The 18,851-nt window shown below is 42.0% G+C and overlaps 1 protein-coding gene across 1 annotated transcript in view; it reads right to left on the reverse strand.

The window, feature by feature from the left end:
- PHF21A (PHD finger protein 21A) overlaps nucleotides 1-18,851 on the reverse strand; it is a 154,300-nt gene that overhangs the window by 111,940 nt on the left and 23,509 nt on the right. The window lies entirely within an intron of this gene.

The raw sequence follows: 18,851 nt of genomic DNA on the forward strand, positions 1-18,851 counted from the left end.
CTTTTAGTGACTATTTGCTGAAGTTTGGAGTTCCCATAAATTTCCCATAATCCGATGCAAATGACCCTATGCAAATTAACCTAATTTTCATTGGTAAATTTTCTAGTTCAACATTTTCTAGAAAACCCACATTATATCATTTTCTACAAAACACACATTCCATAAACACAAGGCCACAACTTAAAAAACCCTGTCCCCTTAGAATAGGGATGGACAACAAGTGCCCCCTGTTGCCACCACTCTGCACCCCCCCCACTCCTGAGGGGGGGGAGAACAGTATTTAAAAAAGGCATCCAGAGGACTACAGAACACCCAAAAGGTCAAACTGTTTACAAGCTAAATTTGACCTTTTTAGAGCTCTGTAGCTTTTTCTTTTTTAAAAAAGCATTTTTCTGGGACACCCAGCAGGAGTCCATGGTATGGCAAAAATGACTAGCAGACATCCTGAAGTTGCCCATTCCTGCCTTAGAAGGTGTGGTTATGAACCTTAATAATAAAAAAGTCAGAACATTTAATGTTAACTAAATGTTTCTTTCCTGCTTTACAAAACTTTAAAAGGGTGAATTCAAATTTCAGAAATGCAAGCACCATTTTCAGGTTTGTTTATGTTAATAGAATCATCCTATGACTTACTGTACTGTCCCACTCTAACTGTACCATGTGTTTCAGCTTGGATTGAATTATCCTTGCTTTGGGAATCTCCACACTAGACTACTACAGTATGGCTGGGTTCACACATCACACTAACCCATGGTGGGTGGCAAGCTACACTGGGTAGGTTGTTATGCAAACAACCTACTATGCTCCTGTCAGACGATCAGGAAAACAAGCTACACAGTTTATTTCACACACATCCCTCCCTCCCCCCCACTCCTATAGTGCTCCGGCCCAGCCAGGCAGGTATCCCAGCTTCCTTTGTGGCGGAACACAGAACACTTGAGAAGAACAGAGCAGCAGCAGCATTTTTGGCTGCTCTTGCCAAGCAGCTCTGTAAGCTATCTCCATAACCCACACTGTGCAACAGACAACATGCTAACCCACCATAGGTAAAATAACCCTTACTGCAGACAGTGGGTTCTCATGCTGGCTCATTTGGGGGAAATAACCCACTGTGGGGTGGGAAAACATCCCACAGACAACATGCTAACCCATCATCAGTTGTTCCAGGAAATAAACCATCATGAGTTAGCGTGTTGTGTGAACCCAGTCTAGGTAGTCTATGTCTATATGTATAGACAGACAGAGACACACACAGAGAGACTCTGTATTTTGAACTAACAGGAACTGGGGACTGTGCTCACACTATTGGGCACAATTTAAAGTGCTGGTCTTGCTCTTTAAAGCCCTTTATGTACTGAGACCAGATTATCCGAAGAAATGCCTGTCAACTTTCCTTCACCAGCTGACTTACAGAAGTTGGTTGCCAGGGACAGTCCATTTCAGTAGGGGGTGCCCAGCTTTGAAACACTCTTTCCACACAGCTTAACCTGCTTCCTTCTGCAATATCATTCCAGGGAAAGACTTTTTATTTTCCCCAAGCTTAACTCTGGCTGAGCTGTTGCCACTGGCTCCTTTTGTTTTATAGTTCTACTTCCTTTAGCATTTTTAAATTGTGTGTTTTTCCTTTTATTGTACTTTAAATTACTTTACATGACCTGATAATTGGATTGAAGGGTGGGACATAAAGTCTAATGAATAAATATGGTCAAGCTCTCAGGGCAGTGTTGGCTCAAGCATTTGTAGTTTATGTGGCTAGAACAGATGCAAATGGGTATTTATATATAAAAAAGCATATTGATAAGATATCAACATGTCACTGAATATTTCAGAAAAGGAAGAACCAGAACATTGTACATCATTGGGAAGCTTTTTCTACACATTGTAAATGAACTACTACTACAAAAGCATAAATCCAACTCTGAGCATTCCTCACAATTGGCCATGACTGCTGGGGATAATGAGAGTTGAAGTCCAAAATATCTGGAGGGCACCAGGTTGGGGAAGGATGAATTAGATACTTTTTAAAAAAAATCTATTGTACATTCACACACCCACGTACACCCCATGGTCCTAACACCTTCCTGCTACTAAACAGTGTCTAGTAGACTTCCCTTACTTGCAAGTTTTAGGTAACGGGAAAATACAATTCCTTTTTTAATATTTAGCCCATTATAATGTTTAACCTCTTAAACAGAGCATAGAACAGAGTGCAGTATATGTTCATTGCTCTTCAAACATAGCATCTAAAGCAAGCACCATGTACATTGATGGTGCTATATAAATAAATAATAATAAATAAATTAAAAAAAAATAATTTTGACTATGGATGTCTAATGAAGTTCTCATTAATATGATCACTGCCTTTGCAGCACAAATATGGACTTACAAAAATTCTGACACTACTTTATATTTTAAGAGAACAAAGCTGTAAATACCAGTTTATAAACATATGCCTAGTTCTGGCTAAGACTGCAGGTAAGAGAGGTAGCCTAAACGGTCCAGGTGAGCTGCAGCAAGAGTGCAATGGACTAATGTGGAAGTGGGGGGGGGGATGCATGCATAACCATACACATTACTCCATTTCAAATCAAATGTACCAAATATGTTTTTGGGTAACTATGAATGGGGCAGTTAAGCACATAGACGTTTACTGTGCTTATTCTTGTAGGTTCAGGAAGTACATACATTCTCAATCTAGCTTTCAAAACAGATGCTCTCAGTCAGGAGGTTTTTAAACAACTAGCTTTGCCTGTAAGTGAGGTTATAGAAAACTGGCTAAGAAAGTCAGGAAAGGTTTAGCCAGGGACAGGAAGTTCCTGACAGAACAGTCAGCTAGTTTTTATAGTCAATATATCAAACAACAAAATACCACAACATTAAAATGTTTTCACTTCCAAGGTATCTGGACTTCCATTTTTCTTCCTTGTGCAGAAAAAGCTTTTGCCTTAATTACTATTGTCAGTTCCTGCTTAACAAAAAAACCTCTTTTCATTTTTGTACAATCCGACACATTTAATGTAATTTTATTTAATAGCAACAAATTTTAAAATGCTGCTTTCCAGCATTTTAATTGAATTTCAATCTCCTTTCAAATGCAACTTGAGAGAAAAACACTCCTAAGTTAAAAGCTAATTATCTAGTAAACAAGCAATACATTTTCAACAATGACAAAAATAGGAGTTTTTAAAAATCTGAATTTTAAATTGATTCCCTGTAATAAAGTTTAAACCTATTATATTCTTCCAAAATAAAAAGAGGAATAATATAAAACAAATGATTGTTTTCATCTCATCCATTTGGAGCTACTGGTGAAGAAGCTGGGATTATCCTACAGCAAAAGAGGTATCTCCCTTGTGGACACACTAATGCCTAGTTTTCACTGAGGTTGTAAATCTGAGGCTGGGCTGGGCTGTACCAGTTCAGATTGCAGGTGCGGGCTCAAACAATAAAATGCTCTCCCATGAAAACATACTGCTACACTCAGAAAACTACTAAGCAAGGGAAAAGATAAGGCTAGACCCTTTCTTTCTTGACATGACGGCTTTCTGTATGAAATAACATTCCATTATGTGAGCCCTCACCTGCAGTCTAAAGTGGCACAGCCCAGACTCAAACATGCCACCTTCGTGAGAACTACATCTGAAATTTCCTGGAAACACATTTAGTTGTGTATTTATATTCTCAGCTCAATGCAACAAAAATCCCCCCACCCTATCTGAAATAATAGTCTTTCCTACTCCTAGAACTACCTCTCACAAGAGCAAGTATGATACAAAAGGAAATCACAGCCTATGAAAGGAGGTGGGAAATAGTCCTCTGAAGTGAATGGGAACAAAGCGCTGTTGTTGAGATATCAGGAAATTGTTACTGTACAACGAATACAAATACTGGACGACAAAAACTGGAAAGAATCACCCCATATGTTACACGGACACTATGCAGGGTTGGTCAATTAAAAATGAAAGCAGTTTAAATCACTGATTTAAAACACAACAAAAGGCGGATTTCAAGTAAGCAATTAGATAACTTAAAATCAAGTTTCCAACTTGCTAATTAATAGAGCTACTGACTAAACCTGCATACTAACTGGTTTCTGTCACAAATAAATCCTATGTCTGCAGCAAAATACAATATTTTGCTATCAGGCACATAATACAAAACCTCCAGTTATTTAGCCCTCATGCATTTTGCACTACAGAATTGATGTTTACTTACAGGAACAATTGTAAGTTTGGCATGTGCTCTCTTTCTTCACACACCAAGACAATCATGTAAGGACACTAAGCACAAACATTTATGTGAAGTGGTGCCTAGACCTTTTGAAGAAGCCACAAGTGGTAGTTATAGAACTCAGGGTTTTGAAAATTTAATGGAAAATAAATGCCAATACAGTTTGACTCAAAAGCTCCATCCGACGACCGTATTACTGCATGTTCATTACTGGGCACTCACGGATTGCTCACATGACGTCGTCTGCCTCTCGCGCGTCTTCTGCCTCTTCTAGCCTTTGTTGTGCGGCAAAAAAACCCCAGAAAAAGTCCAGTTGCTGCACTCTCCTACCGGGATGAATGGGCCTAATTATTCCTATTTTCAGGAAGTGACTTTGGAGCGATGACAGAGAAGTGACAGGAACCGCACATTTTGACCCAGATGTGATGGGGCTCTAACTGTCCAAATATTTGTAATTTGAATACAAAACAAGAGTGTGATGACATTTATCTTGCTTTACCTCAAGTTATTTTTCTGTCACAGCTTTTTCTTTTACATAGAAAAGCAGAGTTTGACTCAAATTTGTTCAATAGAGGGTCATGGATTCTATTTAAAGGTGTTTTGGCTGCGACTAAGATGTTCATAGTGCATTTAAATATTTTAAGCCAGGCTATTTTTAAGGGAGACGTATTATAACAAAATGAAACATAAAATAATAATCCTGATTAAAGTAAAAATTCATCATTTTATTGTTTCAAAAATCAGTCTTATCACCCTAATATTATAAATAAGGATATGGAGAAAGTGTGCTCCATGTACAAATCAATGCTTCTTAAAAGCATACTCTTGTTTTTGAACTGCTTATTCATATGAACTCAGAGAACATCTTTCCAGGCTGCTTATGAACACCACAGAAAGCCAACCTATTTCTTTTCTTCAAGTAAATTATCCAAGAGGAACTCTGGATATCACTGCATGGCATCACTGAACAATAACCTTCAATCAACAACAACCTGTTCAAAAAGCACAGAAGGCATATTCTTGACCGCCCCCTATTTGCCTTTGTTCATATTAAAGTTGCCCCAGTATCCATGGGAAGATAACAATGGTTCTGGATAGAGCGGGAGATACTTATACTACAGCTACAATTGCACAACTCAGAAAATCCTAAATCAGCTTGGTCTTGTGCTCCTAGTAAAGAAATTGTATACAAGAGGTTCAGATCCAGGTTAATAACAATGATTTGGAGACAGAAGGCCAACTCAATCTTGAATCCAGCATGCATTTAAAGTTGGCAGCAAAGCTAGCAGTATGGCAAAGCAGTCATTTGATGGCTTCACAACTCAACCACACTATTTTTCAGGCAACTGGAGTGCTATCACACTCCAAGAAAGCTTACACAAAGCTAAACATATGCAAGCTTATCCAGGAGTACGTCACATTGAACACAGTGGAACTTACTTCTAAGAAAAAAGAATGGGATTGGTCTGAACGGGATGACAAAATCATGCAATCGAAAAGGATAATTAAGCTCACCGTGTTTGCTACAACTGCACACACAGAAAAAATAATAATCACAGAGGAGTGCTGACTAAATTCATAAATGATTTACAGGAACCCAAACTGGTAACGGGTGCTGAGCATATCCTGATGGTGGATATTATAGTAACAAAAGGCAAACAACTTACAAAACTATAATCTAATTCTTCTTTACTCTATGTTTCTCTTCAGGAAAAGTTTTCTGAAGTTCAAACACTATTTTGTATTCCCCTCCCAAAAACATTGCTCTGATAAACAGACTTATATATTGTGATAACTGCAGTCGTGGAACATGGCTACAGAATTGGACTCAAAGAGTACTTATCGACGGAACCTTCTCAAACTGGGGAGAGGCAACGAGTGGGGTACCGCAGGGAACAGTCCTGGGCCCAGTGCTCTTCAACATTTTTATTAATGATTTGGACGAGGAGGTGCAGGGAACGCTGATCAAATTTGCAGATGACACCAAATTGGGTGGGATAGCTAATACCCCGGAAGACAGAAACAAACTTCAAAGTGATCTTGATAGGCTGGAGTGCTGGGCTGAAAACAACAGAATGAAATTTAATAGGGATAAATGCCAAGTTCTACATTTAGGAAATAGAAACCAAAGGCACAGCTACAAGATGGGGGATACTTGGCTCAGCAATACTACAAAAGAGAAGGATCTTGGAATTGTTGTAGATCGCAAGCTGAATATGAGCCAGCAGTGCGATAGGGCTGCAAGAAAGGCAAATGCTATTTTGGGCTGCATTAATAGAAGTATAGCTTCCAAATCACATGAGGTACTGGTTCCTCTCTATTCGGCCCTGGTTAGGCCTCATCTAGAGTACTGCATCCAGTTCTGGGCTCCACAATTCAAGGAGGATGCAGACAAGCTGGAGCGTGTTCAGAGGAGGGCAACCAGGATGATCAGGGGTCTGGAAACAAAGCCCTATGAAGAGAGACTGAAAGAACTGGGCATGTTTAGCCTGGAGAAGAGAAGATTGAGGGGAGACATGATAGCACTCTTCAAATACTTAAAAGGTTGTCACATAGAGGAGGGCCAGGATCTCTTCTCGATCCTCCCGGAGTGCAGGACACAGAATAATGGGCTCAAGTTAAAGGAAGCCAGATTCCAGCTGGACATCAGGAAAAACTTCCTGACTGTTAAGAGCAGTACAACAATGGAATCTGTTGCCTGGTGAGGTTGTGGCCTCTCCCACACTAGAGGCCTTCAAGAGGCAGCTGGACAACCACCTGTCAGGGATGCTTTAGGGTGGATTCCTGCATTGAGCAGGGGGTTGGACTCGATGGCCTTGTAGGCCCCTTCCAACTCTGCTATTCTATGATTCTATGAGAATGTATTGGGAAGGGTCAGAAGAACCTTTAAAACTGGCCTTCTGGATCACCAGTCAATTTTTTTTGCAATTGATCTTTTCAGAAAAGGTAAATGAAACACTCTGTTGTTATGAAGCCATGAATGGTTATTCCAATGTCTCTACTGGTCTTTTAAGCTGTTCTTTAGAATTATTAGAAGAGCCACTTGGAGGAAGAATAATAGACTTGACAAGGTAATTTCATGAAGGCAATTACGGCGTAAGAAAATACCTTTGCGAGAATGATTTTGGGGAGGAGTGATGAAAAAATACACCATATCTTTGAGAACAGGACTGGAAACCATGAGTAAACTTAACTTCCAATAAGATGAAGCCATATGGTAAGAACATGGCTGAGGGCATAGTGGTTGACAAAGCTAAAGGATAAGCAGTTACTAGACATCTGCTCTTATTTCCTCCAGCACCCTGGATCAGATAGAAGACTGAAGGAGAAATGGTCCATCTCAACAGCACAGGACTATTTCACACACATTTTTTTTACCTCCAGAGATAAGCCAATGCAAGCATAGCCAAGTGCACAAGTTGTTAATATATTAAGAACATGGATATAAGGTTTTCCTCCTCCCACCCCCCAATATTATTTCTGTTAAGGCAAAATGTAAAGAACTGGCCATCAACATCCATTGGAGAAAACTTGTCATCATAAGTACCTGAAACCAAGGAGGAAAAAGTGCCTCCTGGTAGAGTAGAGTAGAGTAGAGTCTTACAAAATGATATGCCACCACTTACTAACTGATCTGTAGTGCTATACAACTGAGTTGAATATCTTTAGTAAATATATACATGTGAAAACCTCAAATTGTGTGACGTATGAAGACAGGAGACTTAGGCCTTTCAGTGCAATAAATACAGAGTTCCTGTTTATTTGATGAGTGTAGTCCAGACAACACCTTTAAAGCTTCTGTTATGGAAATACTAAAAAAAAAAAAACTGCCTACAAACATAAGGCATTGAATCTGGGTAGGGCACAGAAACTTTCTGCACAGTAACGTCACAAAAATTTTACTATTAGATGTCACCAAGAGAGGATGAGTTGCCATTTTTTGTAGCAGGCATGTGTTTCCTGTAACATCTAGCTGACCCTAAGCATGGAACTGGTGTTCATGCAGAACTAGAACCAATGGGTAGAAGTTGCAGGGAAGCAGATTTTGGCAAAACGTTACAATTTTTTGAAGAGCCATTTGACAGTCTGCCTCAGGAGTTGAGACTCTTCTTCACTGGAGGTATTTAAGCATAGGCTTGGCAGCCATCTCCCAGTGACACTGTAGTTGTATTCTGCACTGCAGATCCTGCATTGCACAAGGGGTTGGACTAGGGTATCTCCAAGGTCCTTTCCAAGTCTATAATTCACAAGTGCACTGAACAATGCTAATAATCGTTCAGCACTGGGGCTTAATAATCCAGCAGGCCTTTGGAGAATAATCTAGCCCTCCATCTATGTTAATGTCTTATAATTTTGTTGTGTATTTTAAACATTTATGGTGTTGTTTCCCCACCCCCACCCCACCCAATGTATGTTTTAAACTTTGTAAGGCCACTTTGACGCCCAGCATTGGGCAAAAGGCGGGATACAAATAATAATAATAACAACAACAACAGGAGTTCTAGTCCAGAAAATTTACTCTGATCATATCATCACTGCTTTGTATAGATAGAGAACAGCTCACTGACTGGGTACATGTTTTACTCACAAGGCAGGAAGAGTAATTGTCTATAAGCACCAATGTAACCATTGTAGGTACTACTTTGCACAAACACAATTAGAACTTTGCATTTGGTCATGACTGATTCATTTCTAAGACAACAGAGGTCACTGGGCAGGATCAGAGAGTCAAAGTAGTTTGTAAACAAAACAAAAACTAAAATGACAAGCAAGTGGTACCTTATCAGTACTGAAAAAAATGAGTGCAAGAACTAAGCATCACCTAAGAGAAATAGAGTGTTCCTGGTTCCAAATGCTGCTTACGTACTATGGGAGCATCAGGTTACGTCAACTCCCTGCACTCTTCACTTTGGAATCTTTTTTAAAAGTTCCACACAGGAGAATAGATACACCAGAAATGGTACTGAGTATAATAGTATGGCTTCAAACTGTGGGAGGCTATGGAGTTAGTAACTGTATCTTTGCTAAGTAAGTTGAGGAAACAAGCTATGCATTCTGTGATGTTTTCAAATGTATTCCTGCACTGGGAATCTCCATTCAGTCCCTGGGTGAGAAGAGCAATTTAGATAGGTAGCCACAAAGGAATCGCATCAGAGTTTGTGCATTTGATGGGGCAGAAAACATTTTGAGAAAGACAGCCACCACTACATTTTGAGAACAGATTCCATACTTTTATCCAGAAGCCCCTCACTATCTAAATCTCAAAAGAGCACCTTCCATAACCATCCATCCAAATCTGGAAGAAAGCCTAAATAAAAAAACACAAGGAAAATCTTAAGGTTAAGCACCCAAGCCATGCTATACTGGGAGAGGTGGTTCAGGAGTATGCAAACGAAAAGCAGAGTGGAACCATTTTACTTCTTAAACACTATAGTGAAGATAGCAGATGAAAGGGTAAAGGAGAAGGAGAAGGTTCAATCCTCCAGAAAGAGAAGGTTCTATTAGCAAGAGCAAAGTATCTCCTTTGTGGTACAGTGGCAAAAGGAAATATGTTACATTTCTATTAAAGTATGGATTGTAGGACAAACTGGCAAGCAACTATGGGGAGGAAGACAACTTAGAAAAATAATTTCTACCACTTAAATTCAGAAAAGCCTTTGACATAAGGCTGACAAAGCAGAAAGCATTCAAAACACTTAAATGGAAGCATTTTTCATGTATGTAATTGATGACTGAGAGTTTAGCCCAGTTTTTGTAAAAGCCATTTAAGTAGAAAACCAATAATTGAGATGTCAGCAAAAAAAATACTTCAGACAATTATATACATGTGAAAACAAGTGACTGTAATGGAGACTTCTATCATCTTAACTTTCAGATATGCATGGAGTTTTTGAAAGATTTTATAATCCCATTAACTATTTAGTACTATACGTACAGAGTAAAAGTTTAGAAGATCAAATCTGAGGAATTCAAAAGGAGACAGAAAACTTTTCCAGGGTATGATTTCCAGTAACCAAGAAGTATTTGTTTACAGCGAATGTTGTCCTTTTGCAAGCAGTTCCAAGAGACTTCCATTAAACTTTGTACAGAATCCCATGAGCCTTCATCCCCCCCCAAAGTCTCCTCATCAGAGCAGCAGGGGGTCCCATCAGACACCCAATTTTATTTCCACCTTATAAATAACATTAGCTGTACACCATTTCCATGGAAACCAAGTACAATGAAACACATTTAAATTAATACCTGTTAAATGGATGAATTTATATCTACAAGTATTTTCTGCTCCAAATAAAATTGACAGGATAATGAGACATTCTCAAATTAATAACATGACTACCCTGGTCCTAAATTACTAAATATTCTTTTTGTGTGCATTGCAAGTTAGTACCAGTGGGCTAGATCTTGCAAGCTCTCTCTGTAGGGGACACCTAGCCCTGAGGGAGATCAATAATGAAAAGTAAGACCTGAGAAACTTACAAGGAGAATTTTCACTACCATATGTGGATTGGGTTCTTAGAACAATGGTTTAAGTTTCTATTTAAGCCAGTCAAATAATGTCACTATTTTGTAAGGTCTTTAATTGTGTTGTTCACAAACAAAAGTCAAAGTTTAGATTAATGGTAGCTTTTCAACAAACGTTTGGGGTCAAGTGTAGAGTTACATTACTACATATTTGCTAGTCGCCCGAGTCAGAGTGCACTGCCAAAACAAAAAATACACACACAGCAAAACTCTTAACTATACAAAATAATTTTCTGGGCTTGTTTTATTATATATTGGAGAAGATCAGGAGCTCCTTTCACTGGGGGGAAAAGTCAACAAATGAGCCAGGAGATCTCATGCTTGTTTGAATGCCTGATCTCCTGGTTCATTTGCTCTTTTATCCATGTAGGGACATGGAGAGGGAGCATATGAGCCTAGGGCCCATTCCCAATTTCTATCCAGGTACAATCCTGGAAGTGAAGCATCACCTTTATACTACTGTTTACAGGTTTAATCTGAATTTGTTTTCAGTGCCAGTGACTATCTCCTCTTTAAGTATCCTGTGATATTCCTTTCTTATACCACCACCTGTTCTTTACTGTAAAGGTCACCTCTGTGCTTGATTTTTCTTCAAAGGGGTAAATAAGACAGTCAGCATTAGAAAGGTAAATGAAGAGAAGACTGTTGAATCTTTTATAGTGATGTTTGCCACATTACAGCAGTAAGTAAGCAAACTAGCTAAAGAACAGGCCAAGGTCCCAAGCTACTCCTTCCCCTTTCTTATTTGCCTGGCATATATACTGCACACTGGCAATTGGCTGAAGTTAAAAGCTCCAGTCTGCTTAAGAGGAAGAACGCTACAAGAAACAAAATGGGTGGGGATGCATTATGGTTCTGGCAATTTTCCTCACTGTCCTGAAGCCAGCCATAAAGAAATTACATAGGACACAAAAGCCTCCTTTTATCAACCACTGGGGAATAGTTAAATGGTGGAATAGCCAGTAGCCATCTAGAAGTAGGATTTGGCCCATAAACCACAACTCACCCGCCACTATTCTAGCTACTACAGTCATGAAGATTAGGAATTCAGCATTTCCCTTCCCCATCAAGTTTTCTTTCATCATTTTTTTATATAAACCAATCCATTCTCTAACACAGAGATAGGGAAGTGCCATATTCCCACAATCTCTTGATGGCCTCACACGCGTAGCTAGAGAGCCGAAACTAGCAGTGGCAGGGGTCAAAGCCAAAACTGGGTGTAACCCATCCCTACTCTCCCTCCACCCACCCAGTGGGCTGCCAGGACAGAGGGGGGCAGATCATTTGCCACAGGCCACTGAAAATTAGGTCGCAGGAAGCACAGCTCTAGGCCATTACCATTCATCTACAGGTTGTAACTCACAACTGGGTCACACCAACAGCACTGTCACAATTTTCTGTTTTCTTCTTAAGTATTTTTTAAACAAAAGGCGAGAAGGACTGAAACATGACAGAAACCTAAAAGTGGGTCATATTGCAAGTCACAGTTCAAGTTTAAGTGTGGAGAAAAAATAATAATTCTGTTCTAGTCAATTGCACTCCCCATCAGAAATAGCCAGGACAAGAATCATGAATTTTGGGTTGTCTAAAGTTACAAACAGCTATTGCCACCAGCAAGCCAAGACTTCTTCCCACTTCAAAGAAACTGCACTTATCCAACTCTGTTGGTAAACTTTCATGTAATCAGCAATAATATATTGCTATTGTTCCAAAAGGAGCATTGTTTTAACTTGTTCATGGTTTAATTTGTTTTTAACTGTGCATATTTATTGTTTTATACTGTATGCTTTTATCTGTACGCTGTCTGAGACCTTAATGATATAGGGCGGGATATAAATGTTTTAAATAAATAAATAAAAATAAATACCAGTTTTGTTTAAGAACTAACCTATGCGACAGAACACATTTCTTTAAGATGCTGTTTGTGTGCTACATGGCACAATACATAAGGTATTATAATTCTAATACTAGTAAGAGAAAATATTAGCACAAGTAGAGTGCCCTAATCTTCCCAAAACTGTACAAAGAACCAAACACCTGTATAGTACTGTACACCCAAACATTTAGTTTAAAACAATGAGAAAAACATAAGAAGTGAATCAGACCAAGAGTCCATCTAGTCCAGCACTCTGTTCACACTGTGGCCAACCAGCCATCGGCCAGGGATGAACAAGCAGGACATGGTGCAACAGCACCCTCCCATCCAACATAATGCTTTCACTTCTAGCACAATGTCAAAAAGCATTCACGTGATCTCCAAGACAGGTAGGTACTGAATGACAAGTAAAATCAGGCAAGCATAGCATACTAAAATGTGAGAGCTCACTCTCTTAGGAGTACCCAAAAAGTAAGTACCAAGGTGCCAATGCAGACATAACTTTCCTGTAGTTCTAAACCAGGTGCAGATAACATGGTGCCCATAGCCACCAATGTGTCCCCAGACACCTTTCTTGGCACCCACCAAGGTTCCCTACTCCTTATACTTTTTATTCAATTTCTTACTGGCAACCAGAATTACTGTAAAATCAGTTTCTATTGGTAGTGAAAACTGGGTTCTGTCATGTCTGCCCCTGATAGCATGGTTTTAGAGGAAGAATCTGACTTAGAGATAGAAAAATATAATTTTGGGCCTAGTCAAGATAGGAGTTGGCAGAGGGTTGGGTATTAGGTTCTGGTTGGTTTCACAACAGACTGCAGAAAGGAAGTTACTCCTTCACAAATACATCAGACCAAGCCACGGGAGAAGCCTGCCTGGGCGGGGGTGGCGGGGGCAGGAGGCAGGATGAGAGAAACATTCTTTGATAAACGGGCAGAAAACAGATTCGGCCAAAGGGGCATGCCCAAGACTGTCTCCTAGGCTAGGGCAACAATTGAAGAGACTGAGGGAAAAACAACCAGTTAGATCCACATCACATCTCCAGGCTAGTGCAGAGCACTCACAAACAGAGAATACATTGTTGTTGGCCCCAGATATTATAGACGCCAGACTACTGCATACCTAGAATCATGTGCTTAGGGATCCTGCCTTGGATTATAACGCAGGACTTTAAAATTCTTCCTCTGGCTGCTTGGATTATTGAACTTCGTCGCACTAAGGACCCTGAGCCAAGTCCGGTGAGCTGCTTGTGTTCTACTATAGCAAAGGAGTGTGCTGATTCTTTAACATGTGTCTAGTTGTTGATATTGGTCCTGACAGGTTCAAAGTTTGGTGTGTCCCCAACTCAGTCCCCAACTGTGCCTTGTATTTAATCTTTTGGGAAGGTTACTTGTCCTTTCCCACACATCCCATGGCAGCTGTTCTGTAGTGCTGCCCAGGACAGTTTCTCAAATTGCCAAATGTGCCCACGGCCTAAAAAGGTTTTCTACCACTGCACATCAGTCACCAGCATCACATCAAAAAAATGCAGGTTGCTTACCTGTAACTGTAGTTCTTCGTGTGGTCATCTATGCATTCACACATATGGGCTCTGCGCCTGCGCTGAGACCTAGATCGGAACCTCCAATAGCTAAGCGAAACGCTTTTGGGCGGGAACCCCTCCCCCACGCCACTGCGCATGTACCGTGGGTTCCCGCCCTTCATAGGAGTCCGACATCGTGCTCCCATAAACATGAATGTAATTAATCAGTTTCCATAACACATATATACAGTGCTCTAATAAAGAATAACATATGCCACCAAGCGGGGTTGGTGGGTGGGTTGTGTGAATGCATAGATGACCACTCGAAGAACTACAGTTACAGGTAAGCAACCTGCATTTCTTCATCGTGGTCTCTATGCATCACACATATGGGCGAGTAGCAAGCTGTCATACCTTGGAGGTGGGTTGGTGCATCATGTCCCAGCCTCAGAGCTCCTTAGGTTAGTTGTCATCTCAGGACTTTCGAGAGCACAGCTCTCCCGAAGGTGCAGTCCTGACGGGCTCGAGTGTCCACACTGTAGTGCCTGATAAACGTGGACTGAGTAGACCATGTTGCGGCCTTGCAGACATCTGTCAGAGAGACTCCTCTGCTGAATGCAACAGACGTCGCTACAGCTCTAGTGGAGTGAGCTTTAACTGACTGTTGCAGTTCTAATTTCGATAGGGAGTAGGCAAGATTAATTGTCTCTACAATCCACTTTGATAGTCTCTGGCATGAGACAGACAAACCCTTAGATGGCTCTCCGTAACAAACAAATAACTGCTTAGTTTTCCTAAAACTTTCAGTCCTAGCTTTGTAAAAGGCGAGAGCCCTCCTTACATCGAGTGTATGGAGCGATGCCTCGATTGCCGTCGTTGGGTTCGGGAAGAACGCTGGGAGAATAATGTCCTGGGAGACATGAAAATTCGATACCACCTTAGGTAGAAATGAAGGGTCAGTGCGTAAAACGACTTTGTCCCTATGAAACTCTGTAAAAGGTGGATCAATTCTGAGAGCTCTAAGCTCGCTTGCACGTCTCGCCGAAGTGATGGCTATCAAGAAAACTGTCTTGAATGATAAGAGCCTTAGGTCAGCTTTAGCCATAGGTTCAAAGGGTTTAGCAGTCAGAGACTGTAAGACCACAGATAAGCTCCATGATGGTACGACGTTTTTAACGGTCGGTATCGTATTCTTCAACCCCTTTAAGAATGTTTTCGAGAGGGGGTGTGAGAAGGGCGAGTATCCCTCGACACCGTCATGAAACGCTGCTATCGAAGCTCGGTGAACCCTGATCGAAGACAGCCTTAGACCTTGTCGGTAAAGTGGCAATAAGTATTCCAGTATTGTAGAAATAGGGCATGAGTTTGCTGTCTGATTGTTCTGCGAAGCAAATGTCAGGAATCTTTGCCACTTCTTAGCATAAGATTTCCTCGTCGATGGCTTCCTTGATGCCATCAGTATTTGATCAACTGTTATATTTACAGTACCGAGGGAGGCGTTGGAATTATCCTCCAAGCCGTCATTTTCAGTGTCGATAAGTCTGGATGCCGAACGTTGCCCTGGTGTCGAGACAAGAGTTTCGGTATCGACGGAAGCCTGACATAGTTGTGTCCCGATAGTCGAAGAGCATGTGGAAACCAGGCCTGTCTTGGCCACCACAGCGTTATCAGGATGCAGTCTGAATTGTCCATCCTGATCTTTGCTAGGACTCTTGTTAAGAGAGGGAATGGAGGAAAGATGTATAGGAGATCTCCTTTCCACGTTCTTGTGAAAGCGTCTCCTAGTGAGTTTTCTCCTTTTCCAGCTCTGCTGCAGAACCTGGAGCAGACTGCGTTTCCCTCGGTGGCGAAGACATCGACGGTTGGATACCCCCAGCGTCGAAAGAGGTGTTCCCTGGTATCGACGTCGAGCTCCCAGTCGTGGTCGGTGTGGAAGGACCTGCTGAGTGAGTCTGCGATGACATTGTCCTTCCCTGCGACATGAACCGCCACAAGATAAGTATCCCTCTTTATACACCAATTCCATATTCTGGTTGCAGATCGAGTCAACGGGTACGACCTGGTTCCACCCTGTCTGTTGATATAACAGACTACCGTGGTGTTGTCTGTGGCAATTAGGACATTTTGGCCCTCGATGATCTGGGCAAAAGCCTTTATCGCATTCTCCACTGCCAAAAGTTCCAGGTGGTTGATATGTTCTTCCTTCAACGAGGGGGGCCATCGCCCTTGTGCAGTAAGGTTGTTGCAATGAGCTCCCCACCCATTCATGGAGGCATCGGTAGCGATCGTTACCGAGGGCGACGGTCGTTGAAATGGGACGCCTTCTAACAGGTTTCCCATTAAGCGCCACCATTTCAGAGATGCTCATACTTGTCTCGGGATGGAAAGAAAGGTTCTGTGAGCATTGCGGCGAAGGTCGAACATTCTCAGGAACCATCCTTGTAAAACTCTCATGCGAAGCCTCGCAAACGTGATGACAGCCGTGGTGGCTGCCATCAAGCCAAGTAGCCTTTGAATTGTCCAGGCTGAGTGTCTTATTCGCTTCTTGATATCGACGATGAGGTCGTGAAGCGTCTTTGCTCTGGCCACGGGAAGGAAGGCTTTGCCATCCAGGGACGATAAGGTCACCCCTATAAAGTCTATCTTCCTTTGAGGGGTTAGGATGGACTTCTCCTTGTTGACCCAGAGGCCTAACGAATTTAATAAATTGAGGGTCATAGATATATTGTCTCGTAGCGTGGATTTGTTCTCCGCTACCAGCAGCCAGTCGTCTAGATATGGGTAGATGAAGATTTGTTTTTGTCGTAGGTGGGCGCAGACGACTGCCATCGTCTTCGTGAAGACCCTCGGCGCCGTCGAGAGTCCGAAAGGCAGGATGGTGAATTGGAATTGTTGAGTTCCAATGGCGAATCGCAGGTAAGTTTGATGCGACTTCCTGATCGCTATATGGAAGTAAGCATCCCTCAAATCTACCACCGCGAACCAAAGACCTGCGTGAAGGAGTTGGAGAACCGAGGAAACTGTTGTCATACGGAATTTCTTGGGGCTGATATAGTTGTTTAGATTTCTTAGATCCACGATAGGTCGAAGACCGCCATCCTTCTTCGGGACCGTGAAGTAGCGGGAGAAGAATCCCTGGTTGATTTGATGTGGTGGCACCGGAGAGATAGCTCCCTTCGATAGGAGGGTCTGAACTTCGAGAAGAAGAGGTGCAGACGGTGCCGTTACTTTCGGTCCCGAAGGAGGAGGAAGGACATCGAATTCGATGGCGTAGCCCTCTTTGATGATAGTGAGCACCCAGGAGTCGGTTGTTATTGACTCCCATTGATGGAAATGGGGTGCTAAGCGGTTCAAAAATGGTGGTAGATTTGGGGTACAGAAGTCAAACCCGTTGTTTTTTGCTAAAGTCAGGTTGACGTTTATCTCCTTGAAATCGGCTCTGAAAAGGCCTCTTTTTCTGTAACTGTTGTTGTTGTTGCCTAGGTTGAGGTTGGTAGTATGGCCTCTGCTGGTATTGTTGAGCAGGTGGTTTTGTCCAACGACGTGGTTTGTACTTTTGGGATGGTGCATTGAAAACCATCCTTTTAGCTGTTGTACGGGCCTTATAGATGGTATCTAATGCCTCATCTGTCTTGGAATTGAAGAGTCCTTCCCCGTCAAAGGGCAGGCTCTCAATTCTGTTTTTGGTTTCAGTCGTCAAGTTAGCAGATCTCAGCCAGGCTTGCCTTCTTAAGGCTATGGCGCCCATCATGGCCTTGGAGTGGCAATCAGTCTGGTGTCTCGCCGTGGAAAGTTGCTGCCTAGCTATGGCTGATGCTTCCGACTGAAAGACTCTGGCTAACTCCCTTTTGTCTTCTGGAAGGTGATTGCACAGTGCTCCTATTTTTTGCCAAAGAAATAATTGGTATCGGGCCATCGTTGCCTCATAAGTGGCTGCCCTGATACCAAGTGATGAAGAAGAGTAAATTTTTCTCCCCGTTACATCCAGTTTCCTACCCTCCTTATCAGTTGGTGCCGAGTGGGTTCTCTGTGATCGTCCTTGTGCCGATTCTACCACTATGGAGTTGGGTTTTGGATGTTGCAATAGGAAACCCGCATCCTTGTCCTGAATCCTATACATAGACTCTAACTTTCTAGAATTGGGCTGAGTCGATGTTGGGGTTTTCCATGCTAGCTGGGCAGTTTGTATCAAAGTTTGTGGCAATGGAATGGCGATCGGTGTATTATCGTCTGTATGGAAGACATCGTAAATTTTGTCTTGCACTTGTTCTTCCGGTTTCTGGATATCCAATCCCAAGGACTGAGCCATTCTTAGGATGTGCTCGGCAAATCTCCCTGTGTCATCCGATGGAGAGGCTGGATCAGTTGTGTAGACCGCATCTTCGGGTGATGGGATCGACGGAGCAATCGAAACTGCAGATTCCGAGTCGGAAGGGTAGTCATTTTCCGGTGAAGAGGGTGCCTCGGGTTGTAAGTGCTGCTGAATAGGCTGCAATGCTTGGTCTTGATGTGGTGCTGGTCGATGCAGAGACGTATCGTCTCGACGTCGAAGAGTAGATGCTGGTGATGAGTGGTGAGATAATGGTGGAGCCGCTGGGATTCGACAGACCCTGGTTGGGGGCGGTGGATAGGCAAAATATGCCTCCGGAGAGTATTGGGGCCTTCTTCCATCGGGGAAATAGTCATACGGTCGATAGCCCT

Source organism: Elgaria multicarinata, chromosome 2 (assembly GCF_023053635.1).
Source record: "Elgaria multicarinata webbii isolate HBS135686 ecotype San Diego chromosome 2, rElgMul1.1.pri, whole genome shotgun sequence".
Lineage (NCBI taxonomy): Eukaryota > Metazoa > Chordata > Lepidosauria > Squamata > Anguidae > Elgaria > Elgaria multicarinata.